Raw genomic sequence first — 7,570 nt, 5'->3', positions numbered from 1 at the left:
GTTTGACCAAGATCGTTACCGCAGAGATCCGTGCTCCCAGTCTAATATACTTACCACCCGGACTTAATTAACCGGAACTGCAGCTTATAAATTAGAAAGGAAATGATCAAATTCCAGGATTGACTCGCCTTATCAAAAACCATTTGCATAATGTGCGTGTTGTGTCCTAAAAAATCCCTCAAGTCAGTAGCAAGACGAGACTTGCTAATCATATATCTCTCAGCCCCGCCTCTGGTAATCATGGAGCTCTCACGAGCAAGGAGAAGACATTATTTTCTTGTATCATGTTTTTACTCCGAGCAACAATAACACGCTTTGTGTGAGCGTGCTGCACTAATTTACAGAAAAATATTAGACGAAATTGAAGTATAAAACGAGGTTTAAGTTTACGCCGGAATTAGGGCAAGAGCGGAATACTAGCTTGCAGTTGCTTCTCCGCAGATGAAGAAGAAAATAAATTTAATTGTGATTCAAACACTGTTCTTAATTTACTATAAACTGCTGCTTCGGCCAGTTGTTGCACAAAACAATTTTAATATTGTAATTTAGCCACTAGTAATTAAGTTATAAAAAATAAAAAAGTTTTCAAAAAGTAACAAATAAAAAATATGTACGTTACAATTACTGTAGTTCTTGGTTTCCTACCTGACCCCACAATTGTCGCTCCCAAAACCCTTTATTAATATAACACATTGACAAAAAACCGAATACTTTAAAATCGAACAAACAACGTTTTTGACACTTTTGTGAAAAATTCAGGAAACGTCTTTGGATCCAGTTAAAAAAAATAATTCTTGAGTTTTCGATAATAATTCATAAAAATTATTATTAATTAACTATACCGCGTGTATCAGAAATACGTGTCTTAATTTTAACAGGTAACAGAGCTTAACAAATAAAACATCTTTTCTATTTGTAATTTTTTAATAAAACATTTGCAAATTTACTTAAAATTTAAAAAAAAATAACATACTGAAACGTGTACGCGCTTGTGAGTAGAAAAATAAAAGAGCCGAACTATTTTCGGCGTGATAGAAATGCACATTTTAAGCAATTTAAAACTATTAACTGTTTCAAAACTATAAAAACTCTAACATCGCATTACACCGAAACATTTTTTTTAAATAAGATTGATAAAAATGTAAAATAGTTATTTATGATTAGATCTCTTATTGGAAGTATAAATTACCTTCGCTATATTGCATGAATAAATTATAACAGTTAATTTTGAAAGAAAATGCGACGTTGGCATTTTTATAGTTTTGAAAAAGCTAATAGAGTTCCTATGTTGAGAAAGTAGGGACAATAAAGTAAATTTTTGAAATTTTGTTCCACATACGTCTGTTGGAACGTATAAAAAATCAAATTGGTATGGAAATCAGTGGTGTTACACTTCAAATTCGTCGAAAAGTCAAAAAAATTTATCAAAAAATGTTTCCATTTTTCATCGACTAACTGCATTTAGAAATGGTTTGAACTTGCAGTCGTCGTCAATTCACTGTTTTTCTTGATATGAACTCCAAATTTAAAAAAAGATTTTTTGTAAGTACAAGAATTTTACGTCTAAACTCTTCATCATAAACATTTTTCCCTTAACTTTGAAAAATGGTAATCATCGATAAAAAAAATTGAACCTTTCCTGTTTTACGTTTATTATTAACAAGCATTTGGAAAAGTGAATTGTCTATAATATAAATAATGTTATGTACAAAATCTATAAGATTTTAGAAATTTGTCTATACATTTACAAAATACTTAGATACTTGAACCCAAAATTACGTCTAATTTTTAGGAAAGTTGAACCTGTCGCTGCTTGGAAGCCTTTAGCGTCTACGTAAACTTTAGATTCTGTTTCAAACTATAAAGTTATTGGAATTCACGCTTTTTTTACGTTTTTCACACGAGAAGACCTTCAATATTATTTTTTGGGAAATTTAAAAGACGACGAGTAATATGAAAAAATTTTGATAACCAATTTTTGGGACGAGATGTTTAACTAACTAAAAATTGTGACTGAAAGATAAGCATTTTTAGCATTGAAGTATGTTTTTAGTTATGTATTTAATATTAAAATAAACATCGAAAATTTCAGAAATGTGAACATTAATATTTGTAGGTATTTAAATTATTTTCTTTTTTTAAATAGTAATCTCAAAATTCCTACGTTTCCTACGTCTCTGGTTAAATTTGACGTAAAATTATGTCATTTTATGCATTTGACAAAAAATATAACTTTGAAATTATTTTCGATATAAACCTCTGTTATAAGTTTTTACCAAAAATTTTAATATAAAAAGATATAATACTATACCTTATCCACATAACACAAAATTGGCTCGGTTTGACGTTCAGTGTCCCAACTCTAGTTTACCCAAAAAAAAGAAGGAAAACAGTCAAAATTTTGCAAAATGTTATATAGAAAAGTTGTTCTATTTGATAAGTTTTCTTACGTGTTAAAATTAACACACGTATTTCTGATAGATCGCAAAAACCTTTCGAGACGTTAAATTACGCACGGAGTAGAAAGACACCATTTAAAATACTCTATAACAAAGAGTGTTTGGAAAAAGCTAGTAAAAGACAGATTTAAAAAAAAACTGGAGTAAAACGTAAAATTCGCTTTAGCTGTTTACGCCGTTTGCCTCTATGACTTTAAAACTTTAAAACCTTTATTTTGTTAGTCGTCTTAATTTTTTCACAAAGAGTCAACAAATGGGATTTGGAGTAGCAGTTTCAACGTTCAAACAACTTTCAGTTTCGGTGTGTTGGGAGGGTAAACACTTGGCTCTTAAGTCACTAAACGGTCGTCATTGTGCGAATGTGTGTAATTTTGGTTCATCTCGTATTAGTGATGTTTGTGCAGATTTGTTGTTGATTCTTGCGCAAAAGCAACACTCCACATCCAGCCCGAAACTATCACAATAAATCTCTCAAAGCAACGTTAGTGCGTTCAAAGTAAACTTAACGTTAACTGTTGTAGCGTGTAGTTTATACAACTGTAAGTCAAGCTTTCCATAGAGGAGAATTTAGAAGACAGCGTTAACGTAATTAAACAAATTTCATCCGGATTTGTTAACCGTGCTTCCGAATTAGGTCCGCCATTCATTATAATTGAATAATGAGTTTTCTTAACAAAGGCAGCAATAATTTCAGTTTGCGACATGAACAAGGACGTAAAATATGCAAATCGAATTTGTGCAAGTCGTCAAAAATAAAAAATCGCCGTCTCATCCGTCTCGTATAAAATAAATTGGATTCGCGTCTCCTTTCGCGTTTACTCAAAATCTCGTTTCTTTTACCCCTTTAGATGAAACGGCTCGAAGTAAATTACGGACCCAATTAGACGGATGTAAGATTAAACAGTGTCATCGTATAAATCCTTTGAGTAAGTAAGGTGTGGTCAGCCTGTGACATATTTAATCAAGTAGCTCTTTAATGGACCCCTAAGCATGAAGATGTCGCAATAGCCGGCGAGTGGAGTACTCCCCGTAATTGTATTCAAAGAATGTCATAACGAGCACGAAACTTAACTGGGGAGTTGTGGAGATAAGGCCGGGAGATATTTCGCAAATTCCGTCTTCACACCTCGCATTCCAGAATGGCATCCCTTCTGCACTTCACTGGGACCATTATGCCGTTACAAGGTAACTCTTTACAAACCGACGAGAGGTCATTGCCTATTTACACTCACACTTTCATGGAGATTTTCACCTCCAAGCGCAAATTTATTGATGAAATCGGTTTTGCACGTTCTACATGGACATTTCTGAAATAATTCGGGTGACTGTTATGACCTCATAGCACTCACGTCCTGACTAAAGGAGGTCAATTTTACGAATGGAGCCTGAATGGCCGTAATGGTGGTACTCGATTTTATTCGATCACCCCAATAAAGCTCCTCCACGTGATGAAAAGTTGATTACTTTGGTGCACCGTAACGTAGGGGAACGTGGCCTATACTGGAACACCTTGGTCCAATATTGGCACTTTATTATTCATTATATTTGCCTAGACTACGGAAGACTATAACTTAGGAGATACAATATCGCACGATATTCTGTACCCAAAAAAATAGTACGGAAGAGTAAAATGGGCGTCGAGCTTTATACCGTCTCGGTGTCAAATCGTTTTAAATTAATTGAAATTCAACCAATTCACTAATTACTTGGAAAAAAAAATGCAGAAATGTTGAGCTTTGCATTTTTAACAGGCTGAGAAAAACTGAGGATTAAAATTTTCATGAGAAACATGAAAAAAAATTATTTAAATTATTTCGTATTTTTTTTCGTATTTTTCAAAAAATTTCTTTTAAAAAATTCAGCAAGACCATATCCTTATCTTCAACGGTTTAGGCTTTGAAGACATTCAAAGATGCTCAAACGACGGATTTCCTTCATTTTGCCGGTGGTCAAGTATAGGAAAGTGAATTTATTATACCCAAACTGTTAAAGATAGAAATATAGTATACCGGACTTTTTTGTAGCAAATTTAATTTTCTACAACGTCATTTCTTAAAATTTTTTGTATCTTCAACCATATTCGTAGTGTTTTAATAAATAGGCGACGGTGCCTAAAAAATTATTGCTTAGAATTATCAATTTGCGTTGCACCTTCTATTTTTGCAAACGGAGCGAATATGGTTAAATATACAAAAAAATGAAAAGAACGAAGTTGTAGAGAATTAAATTTTCTACAAAAAAGTCCGCGACACGATATGTCTATCTTCAACGGTTTAGGTATAAATTCATTTTCCAATATTTGACCACCGGTAAAATGAAGGAAATCTGTCGCTTGAGCGTCTTTGAATGACTTTGTGGCATAAATGGTGGAAGATAGGGATATAGTCTCGCAAACTTTTTTAAAGAAAATTTAATTCTCTACAACTCTTTTTTAAGCATTTTTCTTGTATCTGTAACTGTATTCGCAGCGTTTTAAAAAATATGTGGCAGAGTGCAAATTGGTAAAACTTTGAAATTTTTTTAAATATAGTTAAAAATATAATTTTTACAATATTTTTATTTCCTACTGTTGAAAATTTAATGCTCTATCTGCCTGTATTTTTTTATTCGCCTTGTGCCACCCGTTATTTAATTACGACAATTTTTATAAATTTGTTGCTCTGAAAACTTAGACGGTAATGAAACAACTGCGCCTCTGGCGACATTAACAGAACTATCGAGAACGGGGACGTTTTATTACTACGTCGTTTCGTATCCTTAGTTTCAGATATCCGTAGCCTAGACTTTTCGGTTCCATAACTAGTCAAATAAATTAATCAGTAAATACCTTTAATTTTGGATCAAACAGACAAAGGTTTCCCACTACAATGGGAAAACCAAATTATATTATACATTACTGTATAGTGGTGAAAACAGAGATATTAAAATCGTGACTGTGTGCTCATACAGAATTACTGAACCAGTTGAACACCAAACTTATTGTGCGATAGTGGTATATTTATTATTTTGGAAATATATTACATATGAACTTTCTAATCAAACAAATGTTGCCCTCATTCCAACTGAATTTCAATTATGTATGTCTATTAACATATTTGCACCAGTCTGGTCATTCAAAATATCTAAACCGACCAAATTTTTGTGGCTAAATATTTGGTGACATCACAAACTACACACTTTCAGCTGGCTTAGCATTTTCCTCCAGTTAGAGCTCATACATCTCTAAAAGCATCTTTGAAATTGCGCGTATGTCTAAGTACCTTCTAATTTAACATTCTATTGCTTGCACCACATCGAGTTAGTCAAGCATCGCGTTTGTATAATTACCATTAAAGAACAAAAAACTACCCGCCGTGAACTCATCGAGACAAATTAAACTCCTTGAAAATAAACGTACAAGTTGTAATTTAGGTAGACCAGCAATTAAAATAAATTTACATTCAATTAATATACGCTTGTCGCTATTATTGCAGAAAATCCAGTCGTTTGCACGAATTAGAGCCGACATTTCCGATGCAGATTATGGAAGCTCTGGCAGCACTTACTTTTACAACGTTTTCAAAAATTCAAAAAGCTTTAACTAAATATTCAAATACCTATTTTTGAAATTTTGTGGTGCAAAAACGCTTTTTTGCTTCAATTTTAATTTTTACTAGCACTGGAGCCCCAACAGTATTCGTCACAGAAATACACCTCTTTAAAAAAATGAAGCAATATTTTGCAGATATGTGAAGTATTTAGTAGGTGTCTGCATTTACGTGGCAGATGCATTTTCATGTTGCTGCCAATTTATTAAACGAGCTGTCTGTTTGCTAATCCATCAATTCATGAACATACATACGTATATTCCATTTTCCTTTCACTCCTTTTTAATTACAACTGCCTTGTGCATGTGTGTTATTTATTATTTTGGCTCCATTTTAAAAATAACATGTTTGTGCATTTGTATAACACATATTTTTAAATAAATCTTACAAACAAACAAGAAATAGGAGGAAAACTCAAGTTAGTATCGTAGATACGTACGTTTTTAAATATTTGCCTCCCTAAAAATAAAAATGTAACGACAGTTGCATTTACATTCACATTTCAATTTTTCATCACACTTTGTATAATGCTTTCAGCAGCATTACATGTCGCACATGTTACCTATGTGTTTATTTAAAGAAACATTTCCATTCAATTTTTCTGTTATTTAATTTCGCAACGCGGGAAGCCAAAAAATCAATCTTCTAAACAAAAGCTAATTTGCTTAGGGCAGCCGCTTTACGGAAGCCCTCCATAAATAAATTCTCTTCTATTTAGCAAGGGTTGAATTTCAGTAAACAGAAAATTATTTCGAGTAAATAGCTCTCCGAGTTATCATGCTACATGGTGTAAAATTACTTTCTCCCTCCTCTTAATAATACAAGTTAATTTGCACCTTGAACTTGAACGAATACAGAAACTTCGTAAGAAACTTAATTAATTTGGGCTTTAAACTCTAAAACAGATTCTATTAGCCTTCAACCATTTGTTAATTGAAATTTAGTAAAGCGCATCGAGCACCTGTTTTGGTAAGAATTTTGGCGTAATGTGGGCGGAAAAATTAATTAGGAAAGTGAGACGCATTTTTGCGAGCATGTAAAAGCCCTCGCTTTGATCATATTCATCACCGATTGTCCTATATGCCGTCACATGAAAGCATCAAGTGGTTATCCACCGCACCACTGACGGGAGCTTTTATGCTGGAACCGATGCTGTGCTGACATCTCTTGATAACGCAGCGCTTCACACACAAATTTCAGCTGGAAAGTAGGAGCAGGTTATTTCGTTGGATTTACTGGGAGCTTTTTTATTTACGGCGAAGGCAAATTTTTAATACCGCTTCAGTGTTTACGAGCCTGAAAATGTCACGGACCAAGTCCTTGAATACGATTAGCTTTAACAGGCTTTGTCGAGCTTAATAAAGCGCTAAATCATTTTTTCCGAGATCGTTTTTCAGTATTGTAAACGCAACTAGCTTAAATCGCAACGGAATAACTAGATGTGAATTTATCTAAACATTTTCAGGCATGAAGGATTTGTCAGATATTTTTATTGCGTCAACTTTTGCCCAAAAGCTAAATTTC

The 7,570-nt window shown here is 33.1% G+C and overlaps 1 long non-coding RNA gene across 1 annotated transcript; it reads left to right on the top strand.

Moving 5' to 3' along the window:
* Positions 1-1,401: 1,401 nt before the first annotated feature.
* Positions 1,402-3,639, top strand: LOC107397504 (uncharacterized). The gene is made up of 3 exons (XR_010336305.1): positions 1,402-1,542; positions 3,308-3,385; positions 3,449-3,639. It is a non-coding gene; the product is annotated as an uncharacterized LOC107397504 (long non-coding RNA).
* The last annotated feature ends 3,931 nt before the right edge of the window (positions 3,640-7,570 follow it).

This window comes from Tribolium castaneum, chromosome 1, assembly GCF_031307605.1.
Source record: "Tribolium castaneum strain GA2 chromosome 1, icTriCast1.1, whole genome shotgun sequence".
Lineage (NCBI taxonomy): Eukaryota > Metazoa > Arthropoda > Insecta > Coleoptera > Tenebrionidae > Tribolium > Tribolium castaneum.
Note: the sequence above shows the minus strand (reverse complement) of the source record. Positions and strands in the feature narration are given on the sequence as shown.